Raw genomic sequence first — 21,344 nt, forward strand, 5'->3', positions numbered from 1 at the left:
GGGAGCCTGACTCAGGACAAGACCCCGAGATCATGACCTGAGCTGAAGACAGACACTTAACCTACTGACCCACCCAGGTACTCCTGTTTTTTTGCCTTTTAATATGCCTTGCATTTTTTGGTTGAAAGGAGCTATAATCAAGTGAGTAAAAGGAATTGCTATAAATAGGCATTTAGTAATGCTGTCATGAGGTGTGGGGGAAGAGAAGCCTCTGATTGTCCCATAATTAGAGTATTTTGTTTAGCCTGTACCCAGGACTCAGTTTTCTCTCCTCAAGTGGGAAACGATGGCTGGAGTCGGGTAAGGTTGGGTATATTCCTCCCACCAGGTAAGTTAGGCTCGATAAAACCCCAGCAGATTAAGCTTGGGTAAATAGTTTCTCCTGAGGCTGGGACTTGTTTAGAAGAGAAGAATATTCTGGAATATTTAAAAAATGGTTACTTTTCCCCACCCCTGCCAAAAACATAAGGAAAATTTTCTTTGATAGTCACTGTGAAGGCCTGGTAGAGCTTCTGGAGGAAAACTCACAAAAGTGTGGGGAACCTCCTTCCCTGGCTCCTCCTGGAGCTTTAAAGTCAGAGTTGTCTACAGTAAGCCTCCAGGAGTTTTTGAATTATAATTCAGGTTTTTCGACCCATGTCCTCGTTCTTGAGAAGCTTTTTACTCATGGTTTTCTGCTCTGGTGAGTTGTGATTCTATGTTATGTTCATTTGCCTAATTTTTTTCTGCAGCAGTTTGCCCTGTGACCTCACTTCTATGACAGATCTCAGAAGAACTGACTTTTTCATTTTGTTCAGGTTTTACCTTGTTAGTATGTGGTGCTGACTTCTAAGCTCCTTACATGATGGTGAAGAAACCTGGTTTGCGTATATATTTTAAAATTGTAATGTTGTGTGGGGAATTGAATATTTTAGCTCTTGAATGCCAACAGAGGGTTTTTAGTAAATGATATAAATTTGGGAATGTGTAGCACTTAGATGTTAATCCTCATATTAAATTGCAGATTTTTTGAATTTGAGTTTAGAACTGAATCAGCATTCTGTGATTTCTTCCTATTGACAAGGATATTGTAATCAGATATTGTAATCAGAATGCCCATGACAAATACCATGGAGGTATTGGCAGATTCTTCAGAATAAATGACAAAGAGTAGATTCCAGGCACAGGCAAAATTGTGTTGGCATTTAAGTTATAGAAGGAAGGGGATAAAAGATACAAAAGAGAATAATTATTTTGACTAATGGTGATGTATTGATATCCAATAACTCGGAAACAGGCATAGTTCTCAGAATCTGTTAATACTAAACGTAGGAAGCAGATTTGGTTGAGGTTACTGTAAGCTGCCCAATGTCACCCATTAATGCTCCTGACTAAAGAGCCAGAACTAGATGTCATATATGCTTAATTATATTCTTTGACCGCATTCAGAAGCAGCAGGTCAATACCTGAATAGGATTTAGCAAGAACCAATGATAATGTGCATATATGATCTGGTTCTATGAAATTTATATACATCCCTGAATATAAAAATGCACATTTACATCTACTCCCTCTTTTGATTCTGACAGAATATGAATCTAATTATTATCTACATTTAGCAGAATAACTTGAGGCTAAGTGCAGTTAGAGACTTCCCCAATGTCAAGCAAAATGTAAGCAATGAAGGTAGAACTAGTTGTTTCACTCAAAATCTCATGTTCTTTCCACTTATAGCTGGCTAAAATAAAATACATGAATTTATTCTTGACCTACTAGCTTATTGTCACAAATATTATAATTTGCACCAAGAAACACATAATTGAAACAAAACTATAAAATTCAGATGGAAGACCCCAAAAAACACTTTTTTTTAGATGCATGGCAATCTGTTTTCTCATAAAAAGGTGCACATATGCAAGGATATTGTAATCAGAATGCCCAGTGGAATTCACACACTCATTAAACTCCTCAAGCAGAGAGCAATATAAACTAACACAGTGGAAATAAGGTCAGTGAACATAATGAGTGAAACACCTTACAAAGGGAAATTGGTGTGTAGCCTTGAAATCTTCATTTTCTGCAGTTTAAGAAAATGTGTCCAGCTGCTAGGTTAGATTACTGCTGGGTAGCTGTGGTCATGCCATTCAAAAGTAGAGTCGTACACAACTGGATAAGTCACCAGGAGGCACAGATGTGTGGAGAGAGTTGGTTAAATGTTTCCCATTTTCCAATTACCAGCAGTTTTCTTCAGTCATGGGACTTTCAAAAGGACCTCTCCCCCACATATGGCCAATCCTGTGTATAAGAATTATAAATCGATGGATACGACGTGATTGACATAACACAATGTGAAAAGTGTTTTGTGATTTGTAAAATTATGTCAATGCAAGCCGATTTTATTCATTAACATCTTCACTCTTCTACAAAATATATTACACAGCTATCAGATGTCAGATACTCTGGTATCTCTGAGGGGGGAAATATATGGAATATTCTGTCTGTTCTCAAGGGTTCTAATGGATGAAGCAGAGACAACTGCAGTAGATTTTGGTAAATAGTTTAATAATGATGTGACAATATGCCGTAGGAGGGCACAGATGCTCCCTAGATGGGACAGTCTTCCCTGAAGGGGCGTCATTTGAGATGAGGGATGTGAGATGATATGCCTAGGATGGACCAGGATGCAGGGAAATTGGCTAAAAGTAGTCAATGGCAAAGCCATAGAGTTGTGAAATCCCATCATGTGTGCAGAAATGAGTGACTTTAGTGTGATTGTATCATGGGCTGTAGGATTGCTGATGGGGGTAGAGAAGAAAGTGGAAGCCAGACTGCAGCATGAAATACTGCAGAATCCATGCGTTCTCTCAAAAGCAACAGAGTCTTGAAGAAATCTTCTGGTAGGGGTGCTATGGAATTGTATTTGTTCATTTGCCATGACTGAGGGAAATATGGAGCCTATATAGAGGTGGGAGAAGATTAGTGGCAAAGAGGTTACTTTTAAAAATCAAACTACATGAACTTTACTATTGGAAGATTTCTAAGACCACCTCCCCATATAGGTCTCTTATTCCCTCTTCAGTTGTACTAAATGTTGCAAATATTTGAGCTTAGATTTAGATCTAGTCTATCTTTTATCAACTGTAGAATGGCAGTTGAAAAATCAATCTCCTTGAATCTCGTATAGTTTATGTGCAAATGAGGGTATTGGTCTAGATGTTCTCTAAGTACCTTTACATTCTAATGTTTTATAAGTTACGATTTATCTGGGGGTGCTTAGGACATTATCACAGCGTGGTGCAGACGTTTATTTGTGACATTTTGAGTCATTCAAGAAAAATGAATTTTGACTGGGGCTATGACTGGTCTAACAACAGAGCCTTCCGTCTTCTTGTTCTGTCTTGAACTTTGTGATAGAAGCAAATAGGGAATGGAACCTAACTTCTGTTTGGGGAAGTTCATATTTTTAATAAAAATAAGTGAAACTACTTATTTTCATTCAAATACTGGAACATTCTTTCAAGCTGATTTTCATCAACACTGGGTTCTCCTTGGATTTTCTAGGTATTTACATTTGAATTTGACATAGTCTTACGGAAAAGAATTTTGAATTAGGATTCAGGAGATTAGATTCTAGACTTTGCTCTGCCTCTGAGCAGATGGGTATAACTTTTAGATGTTATTCAATACCTTTATTTCATTATTCTGTGCCTCAATTTGTTTATTTGTGATAGGAATGATGTCTATCATACCTAATTATAACATGGTGTGTGTGTGTGTGTGTGTGAATACACACTGAGAAAATGTATTTAAATATGTTTAAAATGCTGAAAATTTCAAGCTTTTATTATCAGTAATATTGTCATAACCCTCTTTTTCCCCTGGGGAATTTCAAGGCATAATGGAATTATAGGAAGTTAGAACTATGAAGGAATATGACAGACATAATCAGTTCTCACAACTAGTGTTCCTCATCTTCTTTCCACTTGCCTCTTTGAATAAGTGTGACTGGATGACTAGATGTGACCAAAGAAATGTGTGCAGAAGAGTCATATATCATTCCCATCTCTTAAAGAAAACCAGAGCTGGATAGTAGGTAAAGTGGTAAAAACAGATTTTACTCAGGCACTATTTCAACAGAGGAAAAAGACCTCAGTTTTGAAGCAGGCTCACTTTCAAATATAATGAGGAAAAGTGGGGATTTATAGTCAAGGAGCAGAATTTAGGCAGAGGGGGCCAATAGACAGAAAATTAATAAGAGGGTAAGGAAATTCTTGCCAAATTGACCTAAAAGAATTCTTTCTGAAGTCAGAATTGCAATTTCAGGTCAAGGTGATTATATCTTACCTGGGGGATGTTGGGTATCTTAGTCTATTTGGGCTGGTATAATAAAATGCTGTAAACTCATAGTTCTGGGGCTAGGCACTCCAAGATCATAGAGCCAGCAGATCTGGTGCCTAAGGAGGGACCACTTTCTGCTTCCTAGAAAGTGCCCTCTCACTGATAATTTCATCTTGTGGAAAGGGCAAGGGAGCTCTCAGGGGTCCCTTATTAGTGCACTGATCCTATTCACTATGGTTCTGCCCGCCCTGACCTAATCACCTCCCATATGTGGCTGCTCCTAATACCATCACATTGACGATTAGGCTTCAACATAAGAATTTATGGAGACATAAATATTCAGACTAAAATAGTGGAGGATGAGGAATTTAATCGTCTATCAAGGGTGATTAGATATTGAGAGTAGGGGAATCTCACTAACCTGACTTAGTAGTTTTCTGGGATCTTGAGGACAAGACCAAAGGGTGGGACCTTGTTGAAAAAGAGCTCAGAGGAGCCTGTCTAGAGTTTGGTTAAAGAGAGAGTCTCTGTCACATTCCAAAGTACATACTTGCTTATGTGTGACCCACCTGCACTTTCTTGAATCATCCAAGAAAGCTACATATTTCAGATTATATAGAGACAGGAGGCTTACTTCTAGTCACCAAGTAGTTCCATGGAGCACAGCAGCCTCAGACGGTTAGAGAGTGGCCTGGATCTTCAGAAGAATTTGTGCGAATTAAAAAAAGTGCCAATGAGATTTTGACATTTTTTCCCCATTCTATCAGCATAACCTTGCTTATCCAGGTGATACCACGGCCCTTTGAGATTCTGGTAATTTGCCTAATTTTCTAAGTGAGGAATTGATTTTTAGAAAGATTCAATAACTGTAAAGTCCAATGTCTACCTTGGAGTAAATTTATTACCAGAAAGAATGTCTATCTATGGATCTACTGGCTTTTCACTGTTGTAAAAGTTATAATTTCAATGTAAGATGCAAGAAGTTGTTGTGTTGTTATAAGGCATGCATACCATGTTTATATATATATATATATATATATATATATATATATATATATAATATGTTAATATATATTATATATAATAAATATATAATATATAACATATATTAATAATAATATATAATATAATATATATTATAATATAATTAAAAATATATAATATATACTATATTATATATATAATATCTATATATTCAGAAATATATAGACTATTGAATAGTTTTTTAACATAATAGAATTCATTCAATTATAATTTTCAAAGCAACCATTTTCCAGGGAGGGCATTTCCGTTTGAATTTGTGAAGAGCCAAGTAAGTATCAAACTCCTGCCATTGGTCTCATTTATATGATGCTTCAAACTAAATGAAATTTAAAAACAAAACCCAAAACTGAGCATTGCATATTATTTGACAGGTACCAAGTAAAGTAATTAATGACTCAATAGCAAAGCTGGAGAAAACAATATATTTGTCTGTAATAAGTTCCTGAAAAATATTGTATATGTACATCTGCAAAAGCCAAAAATAATGTTTTAATAAAGTTCCAGAATTAATATGACATATTTTTCATGTATGCTAAAGTCAATAAAGATAAGTTATTTTCATTTTAAACAAAATTCAATATTGCTACCACAATTTTATTTTATTATTATTATTTTGTTAGTTTAAAGAAACTTGGTTTAATGTATCAGCACTTTAGCTGGTTTAGGAACTAAACTAGAATCATCAAAATTGCAAATTTTAGGGTAAAATTTGCTGAGATATAATTACCATTTTCTAATGAACCTCGACAAACTTTTTCCTGTTAATAATAAAGTGAGTCAATGACAATGTAAAATGATATACCTGAAATGTTCTCTCTCTATATATAAATGGAAGTGAATAAAGGAAGACTCTTATGACAACTTTTAATGTACTGTCGTTCAATAAATACCCATCTCTTTGGAAAATATAAAGGTCAGAAATCCTCTAAGAACTCCTTGAATAATTAAAATTCTATGTTCTTATTTATTCTAAGAAACCAATCATGACTTTCATTGTTTTAAAATTGAACATATTACATATAGGTGCTAACTTCTTTTACCAGTATATTCAGTTTTATTTGAGAAGGTAAATCTAGGTTCTTGGAGTCAAATGTAGTGCTTATATAAGCAAAGCATGTATGCTCTAAGTCACAGTTGGAAGAAATAGTCTATTAAATCAGTTCATCTCTCTAGGTATCTACTTTTGCTTTTCTTATCCAAAAGTCAAAATTGAAGGAAAATATCTTTAAATCTTTTTACCATGCAAACTCTTAAGCATTTCAGAAAACTGAACAGGCAAAAAGTAGCAATTGTTATCTACTGTCTACCTGCCCAGTTATCTTTCTACCATGTATTTTATTTTTTTAAATTGTGCTTTATTTTTTTGCCTCTTATGGCTAGCTTTCCATTTGAAAATATTATAATTAGTAATTCCTATGGAGTTCTTCACTTTGACACTTGAACTCTTAGAAAAGGTGTTATGTAATCACACTCAGCATATGAAAGAGAAGATATCCTCTGTGAGAAATTCCAAGGCCACCAAGGCTAAAGTGCATGATTTATAAAGTACTTTGTCTTTCTCAGAATACCAATACCAAAAATCAACAACGCATGAACTATTGAAGTCCAAATCCTACTCAAGCCGAATTCTCCTAGGGACCATCATTGAGATTCCTTGTACAAGTTTTTACAAGCAATATATTAAGGACAATGAGTTACTAAAGTTGTTGATTTTTTTAACTTGGCAGAAAAATGCCAGAGGTAAAATTTCTGTTAAAAAATATCATCCTGGGGTGCCTGGGTGGCTCAGTTGGTTAAGCGACTGCCTTCAGCTCAGGTCGTGATCCCAGGGTCCTGGAATCGAGTCCCACATCGGGCTCCCTGCTCGGCGGGAAGCCTGCTTCTCCCTCTCCCACTCCCCCTGCTTGTGTTCCCTCTCTCGCTGTGTCTCTCTCTGTCAAATAAATAAATAAAATCTTTAAAAAAAAAATATCATCCTGAAGCAGGGGTTATATTTTCTTAAATTACTTCAATGTCCCTCTGTATCTGCATATAATGACACTTCATTTACTTAGTCTTCTGGTAATGAAGCTATATTATAACAGTGTACTAATTTAAACAAAAGAAAAGAGACAGACACAATTCTTGGGAAGTGAAAGAAATTTGGCAACGGACAGGTTAGAGGAGTCTAAGTGGTGTTTTTCTCTCTTCAGTGCAACTGCTGATGTGTAATGTCAGGGAAATCTATTTAGAAACCTAAGTAGGTCAGAATAGGCTTCCGGACATTTAGCGAAGGAGAAAGCCTAATTTCTACAACTCGAGCATTTGGAGAGCCTCCTAAAGAGAAACGGGTCACCTGGTGATGAAGAATCCTGCTGAATTGGGAGTCCTCTTGCTATATTTTCACCCCTAATATTCAAGACCATCATTGACTCCGAGATGCAGGGAAACATGACTCTTTATCTTGGACTGTATGCCACATTTAATATTCACATTATCTGTAACTCATGTAGTCACATTACAAAACACACCATAAGGCACTAGAACACACTCACTCTGTCAATAGTGAAAGCAATCATGTTTGATGATTCTGGCAACAATAAATCATTCTGTGTGAAGTAAAACATAATGTATTTAGAATCAGTCTTTTCTTTGAATATAGAATTTTCCACTGGTAGCACTTGAGGAGAGTTTCCTTGAAATCTCTGTGCTCCACTTGTATTTTCTCTAGAAATAGGTATAGTGAGAATTGCCTAGCTTGTCTGTGGGGGAGGGGGGGCAAATGTGAAAGTGTCTGTGGAATACTGTTGCATAAATTTTGATTATTGTTATGTTCTCCATTAAACGTAGCAGTCAATATATAACAAAGGTAACTGGTGGCAGCCTTTTCACATTGAATGAAAGCTTATAAATCTGGGCTAAAGTTGAACTATTTTTCCTATTTTGGTAGACATAATTCTAAGAATGATCCTCAGTGACCTTGGCCTTGAATTATTCTCTTTCCCCTGGAATGTGGCCAGAACCGGTGAATATGATGAAACTTCACGCTTGTGATTAAGTTACATTATATGACATGGTTGACCTCAAGATAGGGAGGCAATCTGGGCAGGCCTAATATAGTTGCATGAACTCTTTAAAAGCAGAAAATATTTTCTGGCTGATGGCAGAAGGGGAATATAAAGATAAAATACTGATACTATTACACTGATAAATAATGAGATCCTCTAAATTTCTCTTACTCATATATCTCTTCATTGTAACACTGCAAAATTTTTCACCAGCCAAATAATGCCTAAGTCTCATTCATCTAACCAAATCAAAGACTATCATACACAAAAATAAAGAGCTAGTGAAGAGCAGCATGTAGTCTAGAATTCTGTACACATCCCTAATACTTGGTCATCGTCCTTAGAGAGATTTGTTAATTTTTCAGGTAGTCCTCCCAATTGGGATTTAGTCTCAATATACCTTGATTATATGCATGAGTCTGCCTTTTCCCCTCTTTGTATCCCCATCTTCTTTATTTCAAGCACTTATTTTCACTTTCAAATTAAACTCAGAGGACGTTGGGTTTTTCTTTCATGTCCAATCCCATAATTTTGCTTTGTTATTTCAAGCAAAATTTCTTTTTTTTTTTTTTTTAAGATTTTTATTTATTTATTTGAGACAGAGAATGAGAGACAGAGAGCATGAGAGGGAGGAGGGTCAGAGGGAGAAGCAGACGCCCTGCCGAGCAGGGAGCCTGATGCGGGACTCGACCCCGGGACTCCAGGATCATGACCTGAGCCGAAGGCAGTCACTTAACCGACTGAGCCACCCAGGCGCCCAAACTTTCTTTTTTTTTTCTTTCTTTTCTTCTTTTTTTTTTCTTTCTTTTCTTCTTTTTTTTTTTTTTTTTTCTTTTTTGTAAAAAGAAAATCCTTCCACAACAAAGCCATTTGGAAATCCTGTTAAGAATTGAAAGAAGGTCGCTTGTATTTTTCACAAATCTTTATAATTCCCTTGTGAATAATACAAAGAAATTACTTTCTATTTCAGGAGACATATCTTCTATGTGAAGTTCAGAAAGGCCTCAGTTATCAAAGATCTAAGACTGCAAGAGACCTGAACATATCTTTTGGTTCATGATTTTCTTATGCTAAAAGACATAATACCATTTTACCAATGATACAAGGGAATTGCAGAGAGGATATCATACTTTTCAAAGCTATGGTATGTTGTGATTTGGAGAGTAGAACAAGTAGAGGATAGAAACTATATCCTTTTCCTAATAAAATTATTATTTGCATTAAAGCAATACTGAGAAAATCCCTAGGCTTGAGTCATTGTGGCAGATTGTAGAACAAGTTGACAAACGTCTGTGTACCTCACAATCACAAAACCCTGTACAGAGAGTGGGATAAAGGTGAATCAAAATAAACTCTGTCCTAATGGGCTCGGAAGCATTAGGGGAGAAGAAATCATCAGTGAGGTCTCTCTTACAATATAGCAAGTGATAAATGCCTTGAGGAGAAAAGTGTAATAGGTTGAGAATTAGTTGGAAACAGTTTCTGCAGTGGCCAGGTAAGGTCTCCAAGGAGAAGGAGGATTTTGGTATGTGTCAGGAAGCTTGGAAAAATATTTTCATAAATAGAAAAGTATAAAAGCATGCAATCATGCACAAATAAGCTTACCTTTTTACCAATGCCTTCTACTTTACCTATTAAAGCATTAGATTTCTCAGGAGTAAAGTGAGTCACTTAGGAGAGAGATTTTTCAATGATGTGAATCATTATGAAACCAAAATTTTCTGGTTTCTAAATTAGTTTAACTTGCTATTCATCTCATCTTGTGCTTATTTTTCACAATTAGATACTTCTACCCTACCTGCAGAATAAGTAATGTATGGAACTTATCATTTAGTAATAATGATTGTAATATCTAAACTATAGCACTTACCCCATGCTAGTCTTTCTTTGAGTTAAGCACTCTACATGAATTTTTGTCTTTAAATGTTTAAACAACATTGGAGTTTTAAGATTTAAATAGTTCAATAATGTTGTTGTTACAGTTAGGAATTAAAACCAGTATTTCTGATAAGAACATGAGTCACACTTTTTGAAAAAGTTTTTTTTTTTTTTTTTTTAATACCTGTGTGTCTTTCTGAAAAATAAATTGTAAACTTTAGAGATGAAAAGAGTTGGAATAACCTGGTCCAGTGGTTTTCTAACTATTTCATGGGGTAGGAGAGGGAGGGGTAAATGTACAGGGATGGAGATCCAGAGCCACGTTTCACTGATGTAAATGTAATCATATTCTCGCCAAATGCAAAATACATCCACTCCCTCCCAATGTTCCTCCAAATCTCATCCCATTATGCATCAGAATCAAAGTCCAAAATCTTATCATTGAAATCAGGTCCTGCAGCAGATGAGGTCCCTGAGTGTAATCCCTTAAATATAGCTAGGGGCTCAAATTCCTTTTCATTTGTGGACCTATGGCCTCTGTTATGTACAACTGTAAGTCAGGCACAAGATAAAAGCTATAAATGTTCAGCTTAAGGAGTGGGAAATAAGAGGCAACAATAAGCCCCTGTTTAAGAGGAGTTCTGGTCTAGTTGAAAAAATGTTAGGAATTTTTTGGTTAGATTTTAAAGCTTAAGAAGAATTCTTCGTGGCTCCTTCTCCCACCCTCTGGTTTCTAGGTTTTGTTCTCTGAGTTATTCCTCCTTTTCATGAAAGATAGCATGTGCTTGCCGTTGCTTTGATTTATGAGTCTGCTTCCTGCCTATTATGGATGGAATGCTTGTGTCTTCCCAAATTTATATGTTGAAATCCTAACCCCTGATTGTATTAGGAGATGGGGCCTTTGGGCAGTACTTAGGTCATGAGGGTGGAGCTTCATAAATGGGATGAGTGCCCTTATAAAAGAGGCCCCAGAGAAGCTCTTTTGCCCCTCCTGCCATGTGAAAACACAGCAAAAAGATAGCATCTATGAACCAGGAAGTGGCCTCTTACCAGACACCTAATCTGGCATCTTGATCTTGCTCTTTCCAGTCTCCAAAACTATGAAAAAGACATGTTTTTGTTATTTATAAGCCATGTGATTTATGGTATTTTTGTTAAAATGGCTTGAATGAACTAAGAGATTGCCAGTGGAATTTTTGGGATTTGACTACCTCCTTTAGTCCTTTCTCTATCTCTTTCAGTCCAAGCAGGCAATAAATCTGCTGGAATAGTTTTCTGAGGAGGCTTATGGATCTCCTATGGATTTCAGTAAGGGTCAGTCCATTAGACACAAGCCATACTTAACAGACATGTTTGAGATAATTCCTATCTCTTGTTCAGATAGTTGAAGGACAACGCTCTCAATCTTCCTAGGCTCATTGAGAAGATGGAGAGGATCACCAGGTACATTATTAATTTACTTAAAGGCCCTTTGTATGACTGACTTTTCAATCTTTCTGAGATGATAGCAAATGGTTATATAGTTGCACTCTCAGCTTTTTCTTATACCATGCTTTTGAAAGACATTTCTTAATTTTAGCATTCTTCACCATCTGGGAAGACTATTTCCAAACCATCAAAAATCTGGTTTCCTTTTTTTTCCTCCCCTCCTTCCTCCTTCCGCCCCTCCCTCCTTCCCTTCCTTCCTTCCTTCCTTCCTTCCTTCCTTCCTTCCTTCCTTCCTTCCTTCCTTCCTTCCTTCCTCCTCTCCCTCTCTTTCTTTCTCTCTTTCCCTCCCTCCCTCCCCCCTCTCCTTCCTTCCTTCCTTCTTCCGTCCGTCCTTCCTTCCTTCCTTCTTTCTTCTTTCTTTCTTTCTTCCTTTCTTCCTTTCTTCTTTCTGATATTTCCTCAATTCATCTCTCTCCTTTCCCATTTTACTAAATGCAACATGAAAAAAACCATGTGGTGCTTTCAACAGTTAGCTTGGAAATCTCCTTAGCTAGGTAAACAAGTTTATCCCTTACAAGTTCTGCTTTCCACATATATTGTAGGAGGCAATTTTGCTAAGCTCTCTGTCACTATCAAACAAGGATACCCCTTCCTTCAGTTTCCAGAAACATATTCTTCTCTTGATTTCTGAGCCCTCATCAGCAGTGTCCTTCAATTTCATACTTTTGCTAACAGTTTGTTCAAGGAAATTGAGGGGTTCTCTATAATGCTTCTCAAAATCCTGCCTTTGCCTACTGCCCAAGATTAATTCCACCCTCACATTTCAAGGTATTTCTTACAGCAGTACCCCACTTTCAGGTATTAAAATGTGTACTAGATTCCAATTGTTATGTAACTGGTTAAAATAAATGTAGTGGTGCAAAACATCCACACATTTCTTATCTCACAATTTCCATGATGAGTCAGGAGTGCAGGCATTCCTTACTTTGGATCTTTGATTAGGATTTCATAAAGGGACAAAGCCCGGGCTGGGTTTTCATCCGGATACTTGACTAAGAAAGGTTTTGCTTCCCTGTTCAGGGAGTTGATGCAACATTCATTCCATCTGGCTATGGGATTTATAGGAGACACATTTCTCATTCCCTCACTTTATTTAGGTCTCTGTTCAAATGTTACCTCACTAGAAAGGCTATCTGAAACTACCCCATCTCAAACAATGCTTCCTATTAGTTCTTATGCCTTTATCCTACTTTATTTTTATTCATAGTACTATCACTTCTTGCCATCATATTGTATATTCATTTGCCTAAATTTCACCCTTTCTATTTACCTATCAGAGAATATTAAGTTCTATTAGGGCAGGGCTTTATTATTGCTTGGTCAGCATTTGTTCACTGTATTTTATGTTCATCTAAGAGAATGAGTCTCAGGTACTATGGATACAAAACTATTTATTGAATTAATGAATGGAAATCATTCTAATTAGTGAATGATTAGATCAAAATTATAATAAGAAAATACTTAAAAATTTAAAAAAATGAAAGTTATCTGAATCAAAACTCACAGAATCTGGCCAGTTGTATTTAGAGGTGAATTTATAGAAATAAATCCCACTATTTTTAAAGTAGAACATTACAAAAATTTAACCAAAATGTTTAAATTAAGAGCATAAATATCTATACATCAACCTTTAAAGAGGTAGAAAAATATATACTTGGCCTCAATACAGTAGTTCAAGTCTTAAAGTACAAATACCATCCTTGAAAAAAAGAAATCAAATATCATGGATTTAGATTTTTCTAAATTCTCCTCTCTTAGCACATGACACATACAGATACACCCAGAAACATACACATGGATAGTAAAGAATATGAGGGAGTGGGGATATTTACAGTGGCTATGAGCAGGCAGTTAAATTATGGGGTCACTTAAGGGGCTCCTGGGTGGCTCAGTTGGTTAAGCATCTGACTCTTGGTTTCAGCTCAGGTCATGATCTCAGGGTCATGGAATTGAGCCCCACCTGCCTTGACCTGGAGCTCAGGGTGGAGTCTGCTTGAAATTTTCTCCCTCTCCCTCTGCACCCCCCCCTACTCATGTGCTTGCTCTCTCTCTCTCTCTCAAATAAATCAAATAAATGAAGTCTTTTAAAAAATTATGGGGTCACTTAAAATTCTTCAGATCTGTCTTCATTTATAATTTTAATTATTATACAGCCATGATTACTGATGGTGAAAAATGCCTAATGCCTGTGTCTCCTTCACATTGTACTTAATTTCTGTAGGATGATGATATGATGATATGTGATTTAAACAATGAATATGCCTATAAATGTATATTCCTCTGTGTGCATGTGGGTTGTGTGTGCGAGAGAGAGAGAGAGAGAGAGAGAGAGAGGGGGAGAGATCATTTCCAAACATCTTGAAATGTGAGATAGAAGAATGATTTCTGTATTGAATGAAATAGAAGTTATTTTTGGACTATTGTGAAAGAGGAAAGAATACATCTTGCCCACAATTCTAAATTTATTTGAGAATTATTTGCTGATGTATCTGAGTATAAAATATTTAGTGCTAAAAAAATGTCTGCAGCCAATGCTTTGAATTTACTAGTTAGTACAGTTCAACTTGAAAAAAATTTATTAGTCCTCTCCTCTTCAATGTTAATGGGTTTCAATGTTTTAAAGACGAAAAAAAAAAAACCAAAACTGAAATACTTAGTGTCTAAACATCATTTAAGTTTTTGTACTGGGGAATTATTTAACATTCCAGCCCACATTAAACATTGTTCATGACAAATGGTCAGTGAGCAGGGTAACTTGTATCTAGCTTTGGCTGTGACTCTACTTCATTGAATAAATTTTTAAAAACTTAACCTGTCTGATTTTAAATTTCTTTTTTAAATAAGGGCATTGGACCAGATTTTTTTCTATACTTCCTTCCTTCCCCATCAGTGTATGCATCTATATAATTTCTTTTCTTTTAGAAGTAAGTCCCATTTGGTAGTAATTCTCAATGATTTATGAAGTGTAGTTTAAAATAGATTTTCACTGGAAACAGGAAAAAATTAAAATATTCTAGCACAGAACTCTACTAGTTCAAAATTGCATTTCCATATGAAATTAGGTCACGGGTTTTAGTAAGGCATTTCAACATTTTTAGACATTTCTTCTCTTTGGAATTAAGCAACAAATTAAAAACTTTTGGAAAGAATAATTTTAATATTTAAGCATATTAAAACCATGTTAAGTATAAAGAGCTTAAGAATAGTTTTAAAGAAGTAATACTCTCTTTAAAGTTGGGATCTCCAGATAGAATACAACATAATTAGTACTTTTTGCAAGTATAGATAAAGAAAAGTTGATAGTAGAATTGAATTAGAAAAAAAAAAAATGTTAGGACAGTTACCTGATGTGAGATGTTGTTTTCTGATTATCAACATACATTATCAGTATAACCATGCCATAATATTTCCAATTTATTAACCCATGTTTGTGGTGTAGGAAATTATATACCAAGTTATATAATTTTTTAAGTAGAATTGAAACTTCAATATAAAGAACTGATGTGACCTTGAATAGTGAGTTTCCATACGTAAGCTTCTTCCATTTTTTTTTTTTTTACTTTTAAAACTTATATACAGGATTGAAAAAAATATTTGGCCAAGGTATTTTTAAAATCTTTAAAATCAACATTGGTAATGTTGGTGATCGGGCGCCTGGGTGGCTCAGGTCATGATCCTGGAGTCCCGGGATCGAGTCCCGCATCGGGCTCCCTGCTCAGTGGGGAGTCTGCTTCTCCCTCTGACCCTCCCCCCCTCATGCTCTCTCTCTCTCTCTCTCTCTCTCTCTCATTCTCAAATAAATAAATAAATAAATAAATAAAATCTTTAAAAAAATAATGTTGGTGACCTCTTTATTATGACACAAAGAGGTATTTTAATTAACATACTGATATTATCAAGTCACAGAATATGAAATCAAAGTGGTTAGAACTTTAAAGCTTGTGACTTATTTAGATACAATCTATAGAATTCATCAACGGTTTTACTTATTTTTCACAAACTTTTACACACTACTTATTTTTTTTTTAAGATTTTATTTATTTATTTAGAGAGAATATGAGTGGGGGTGGGGGCAGAAGGAGAGGGAGAGAGAATCTCAAGCAGACCTCACAGCGCAGAGGCCTATGCAGGTCTCAGCGGTGGGGTGGGAGGCTCCACGGGGCGTTGGGTGGTGGGGGGGCGTACAACAGGGGTGGGGGCTCGGCATGCGGTTCGACCCCTGGACCCTGAGATCAGGACCTGAGCCAAAACCACGAGCAAGTTGCTTAACGGCCTGCGCCACCAGACACCCCTACGTAGTACTTCATATATGCCAAGCTCAGTTCTGCGTGCTTTAGGATAGTAGCTCACATAGTCTGTGGAAATAACCCTGTGACAAAAGGGCCAGTGTTATCGTCTCCATGGGACAGATGCAGATGCCAAGGCCCAGAGGCTACGGGTGCACCTCCCAAGGTCTCAAAACTAATGGGGCAACCAGCATTCAAACTCCTTACTCTGTGATCTTAATCACTGGATTAGACACCTTTTTAGCAGAAAATGAAAAACTTGAGAGGCTGTGTGACTTACTCAGAGTCTCATAGCTATTTAATGGAAAATCCAATATAAGCAACATCCTCCCAAATAACTTGAATATGTAGTAATTAGGGAAAAATGGCAAAATAATTCAAGAAGATCAGGCATTTTCTTTTTTTTTTTAAAGATTTTATTTATTTATTTGAGAGAGAGAGACTGAGAGAGAGAGCACATGAGAGGGGGGAGGGTCGGGAGGGTCAGAGGGAGAAGCAGACTCCCTGCCGAGCAGGGAACCCGATGCGGGACTCGATCCTGGGACTCCAGGATCATGACCTGAGCCGAAGGCAGTCGCTTAACCAACTGAGCCACCCAGGTGCCCCATGATCAGGCATTTTCTTAATGTAAAGTATTTTTTGGTTTCTGTCCACTTCCTATTAGAGGGAAAATAAACGCCCTTTAAAAAATTCCCTTAGCTCTTTTCCCAGTATTTGCTGAATGATATTATTTTTTATTACAGTATTCCACATTAACCTGAGCTGAAGAAAGAAGGAGAAGGAGCAATAGGAGGAGGTGTGGGTACAGTTAGAAACAGTGAAGCATACTGAAGAACACATATGGGGTTTTAATTTTGTAAACAGAAATGAACAGAGTGAGGGGCACTTTTCTGGAAGTTTCTCCATTATGTGTGTTTCTAAGACAGCATCCTAACTAGCACTGATGCAGATGCCCACTGTCCCCCTTTCCCCACAAAAATATTTTTCACCTGTGTTTTTTTCACAATATGAACACAAGAGATGAAGAACAGAAAACAGAATTGTCTCCCAAATCAGGCAGGTGTAACCATATTATATATTTATTAGGCAAGCCTTGTGTTAGAAAATGCAGTTGGGCTGTAGCAGATTGAAGTGACTCTGCCTCATCCATTTAAAAAAAGTCACAAACTGCCACTGAACCCCAGTGAATTGTTGTCATGCAGGAGTGTAAGCCAGGTATGCAAAATCTCTAATTTTGACTTTATGCAAAATTGTCTAATATTAAAAGTTTGGCCCTTTTGTGTGTGTGTGGCGGGGGCGGGGGGGGGGGGGGATAGACTAAGTCTATCTAGAGATGAGCTCCAGACCACTTTTGTAAGCATCTTTCAACCTCTGCCATAAATAATTTCAGACAGAGGCTCAATTGTGTTTTTCTTGGTTGGAAGGTCACCACATGCTTCTATGAAACTTTGTATCAAACCATCATTATCTGTTTTGTTTTTGTTTTTGTTTTGTTTTTTGCAAAGCAACTTGGAAATGCAAAAAGAATATCAAATGCAGGACAATTTTCAATACATTTCTTATAGTTGGAAAGTAGATGCATAAATCTTACTTCTATAGTTTTAAAAATAGATTAAATCTATTCTTGCTTGAAGTAATTACACTATTGTGCACTCACATTTACCTAAATTAATATTTAAAGATGGAACCAATTGAAAGTGAAATTGAATTAAACTAAGATATCGTATTGCACTGTGTGCTGACGGTTTGTAATTGATCAGATATGCAAATGTCAGTCTATAAATGTAATAAGCTGTGCATACAAAATAGATCAAATATAAGATGCTTTAGACAATATAACATGTCATTAGAATGTAAGATGCTGTGGCATAAGAAGATTGAACTCAAATGCTTAATAAATAATGTAGTAAAATGTAATAGCTCTTAGAGGTTATGTGGAATGAAACTGGGAATCAAGAAGAAGTAACATTTCATATAAATGTATCTTATACATTTGAACACCCAAAAGCTTCATGATTCAGACAGAAGTTAGTGGCCTAATAAATAATGGAATTAATTTCTATAATTGGTATCGGATGGCTTACTTGCACACAATTCTCATATCTAGTGCTCTTGTCATCATCCTGCTTACATAAGTTCAAGCTATTTAAATTATTTCTGAAGTGCGTCTTTACAGAGTGCTATGTAAAAGCCTCAAATATATTCTTCATGGAGCGTAAGCTCCAAATGTACTCTTTGCACTTACAGCACACCTCCACTACTTTTGGATGATTTTTTTTTTAAACTTCCACACTGCCTTTTATCCCCTCCCCCACCCAAGAAAGGCAAGCTATATGAGAAAGGTATCTTAGCAGTGGGAAAAGTAGGTCTTTTATGGGAATGTACGGTTGGGAATGGGAGTTGCTGAGAATTTTACTGTCACTTTCTTAACTAGGATCATGACTAAAAAACAATGGACCTGTTGCTAAAGTAGAATGAACCTCTTTCACAGCAAGGTATGGTGTGTGGGCTTGAGTTCAAAGTCTGGCTGTTACTACAAGCCATTATCTTGTTTAACCGTTATAATAGGCTACTTTTTTCAGTGATGAAAGTCTGAAGCATAATATTCCACACAGATCCTAGGTGAGAGCCAACACTTAGATATATCAAGGCTTTAATTTCCTCATTTGTTGTAAGTATTCCATAGTATATAATGCCTGTATACCACAGTGTGTTTTTTTAGAAATTAGTATATTTTTCAGAAATTATTCCAAATCCTAGAAACCAATGCTACAATGGGAGGGGGTGGGATGTATGAGCTAAGAAGACTTGCAAGGCAATCTTAAAGCAGTGAACTGTGTGGAATGAAAAGTAAAATTAGATTTATATTTTAAATTTAGAGAATGACCAAACACAAGTTCAGAGTTAATTCAGAGCCAACCTTTATAAGAATGTGAATGAACGAAAGCTGTTGTCTTCTTTTCTCATCCATTTTTGTATTGCTAGATAACCCAACTGTCAGATGCAAAGAGCACTTTGCATCTGAAGGGTTTTTTTTAATAATTTCCTATTCATATTTTTAAGAAGTCTGAAATAGCCAAAATAAGGAGACAAGTTGGTAGAGTTTTGTTATCCATCCTTATACTCCTTCCAGACCTTAATATTTTGTTTTTATTTAAATTTGTGTATGGAGGATGAAAGGGTATTGTAAACTCTTCAATGCTTGAAACTCCACCTGACATTTCTTTGAGGTATAGCCTTCTTTTGTTTAGTTCAATTCTGTCCTACCCTAATGGGTTGTTTTAGGATAAAAAGGCCAACCTTATCTGAAACAATGAATCATTAGTAATACATTTCTGTATGTCTTATAGGAGAATTATCTTTGGAAAGGCAAGAAGGCTTTCCCTCTTTAGTTTTGCTTATGCCTAATCAGAACGAGCCTTCAGATAAAACCCTATCTTACAAAACCAATCACAGCCAGAGGTTTTCAATCCATTCTGAGTTTTGTTAGAGTTTGGAAAGCAATATGCGTAAGGCCAGGTCTTTGGGAATTTTATAGTGCTTTTCTCTAATAGAAAGGAAAAATTGTTTTGAAATTTTTTTGACCCTCCTGGCCAGGTTCTTTGAAAGTTTGAAATAAATGCTGAAAATAAAGTGTAGTCATACTGAAACTAACCAAACATTGTAGGAGCATACAAGTGTTTTATGTATAATGGAGACTTTACATAAAATGGAATTCCTAGAAAAACTGAGGGAACCACAGCCTTGATGTAAATAGGGAATCAATAGACTATAGGTGTTTAATCATGCTATAGTGAACACAAAGGAGTGTAAAACATAGTTCCAATTTTTAAGGAGATTGTGGAAAGGGAAAAATTGAATGCTATACTTTGGAAAGAATACAAGTGGAATTCTTTGATAGTGTGGAGGGAGGAGAGAATGTACACGGGCAAGGGGACTTTAGAGGCCTTGGAAAAGAAGAGACGGTGTTTGAATTGCTCTGTGCCAAGAATCTCTGTTTTGTGAAGGACAAGGACTGCTACTGGAGGTTTATTTCACACAGAACAAAATGGAGGTTCAGAGGTCTGAGGCATAAACTCTTGAATTTTTTTCCTCCTTACTTTCAGAAAAGGTTAAGTGACAGTGGTGACAAGATCATCTATTGTGGGCTTAAGCTGTTAAACAGCAAACCCAGGTACGTTATTACACTCAGGAGGGATGTCTAAAAGTGTGTCATAGGAAGCAGCATAAGGTCAGTGGCTTCTGTGCTTTAGGGAAAACTTTATGTGGCAATTAAGCTGGAATTAGCTCTATTCTTGCCAAAAGCCACAACCCCTTGAGGTATTATTAAAGAAAGCTACCTGACTAATCAACCAAACTAACATTGTGGCCAAGATTCTGGTGTCTCAAGTGGGTTGAACCAAGCAATCAGTGAACTTACATAATGGAATCTGTGTGAGGCCTCATTTGGCCAGCATGGTTCTTAAGTTGCAATTTCTCCAAATTGGAAGAAGGCAGAATTAGGCTGGTGGCTTTGCCCTCTTGCTTCTATAGCTGTTTGCATTCATTTTACATTTTGTTTTTGTTTTGTTTTTCCTTTTTAAAATCGTTAGGGCTAGGGAAAAAAAAAAAAATTGTCCGGGAAAACAGTAACATGTTTTCTGGATTCTAACATTCTTCTAACTTTTTCTTTATAATATCTTCTTCAATTTATAGCCCCAAACAGGAAAAACCCTGAACTGTCATTAAGTAATAGCAAGCTAATAGAAAAGAAGAATGGAAAGTTGGACTAGAGGTGGATACCAGTGAGTGAGAATGCAGAATTCTCAATACTGTTGTGATGGGTCTGTCACCAACCAGTGAATGTGTAAAGTCATGAGGTAAGCCTGAATACCTTATTGGGTCCTCCAGGGCACTTCACACCAGAGCACTCTGCGGTCTTCCTGGACCCAGATAACAGCTGTATGACTGAGTGCCTGTTTTAGTCCTCCAATTATTTTTGAGCTTCTATCTTGTTTCAGGAGTTATGCAGATGAATAGTGGAGGGTCTATCCCCTCAAAGTGCTTACACTGTAATTTAAGGCAGGTAGACTGACTAAAGCAGGTGATTTTATTTATTTTATTTATTTATTTTTTTGATGTAGTGTTCCATGATTCATTATTTGCATATAACACCCAGTGCTCTGTGCAGAACGTGCCCTCTTTAATACCCATCACCAGGCTAACCCATCTTCCCAACCCCTCCCCTCTAGATCCCTCAGTTTGTTTTTCAGAATCCATCATCTCTCATGGTTCATCTCCCACT

The sequence above is a fragment of the Mirounga leonina genome, unplaced genomic scaffold (genome assembly GCF_011800145.1).
Source record: "Mirounga leonina isolate KUSES-001 unplaced genomic scaffold, KU_Mleo_1.0 Mir_129, whole genome shotgun sequence".
Lineage (NCBI taxonomy): Eukaryota > Metazoa > Chordata > Mammalia > Carnivora > Phocidae > Mirounga > Mirounga leonina.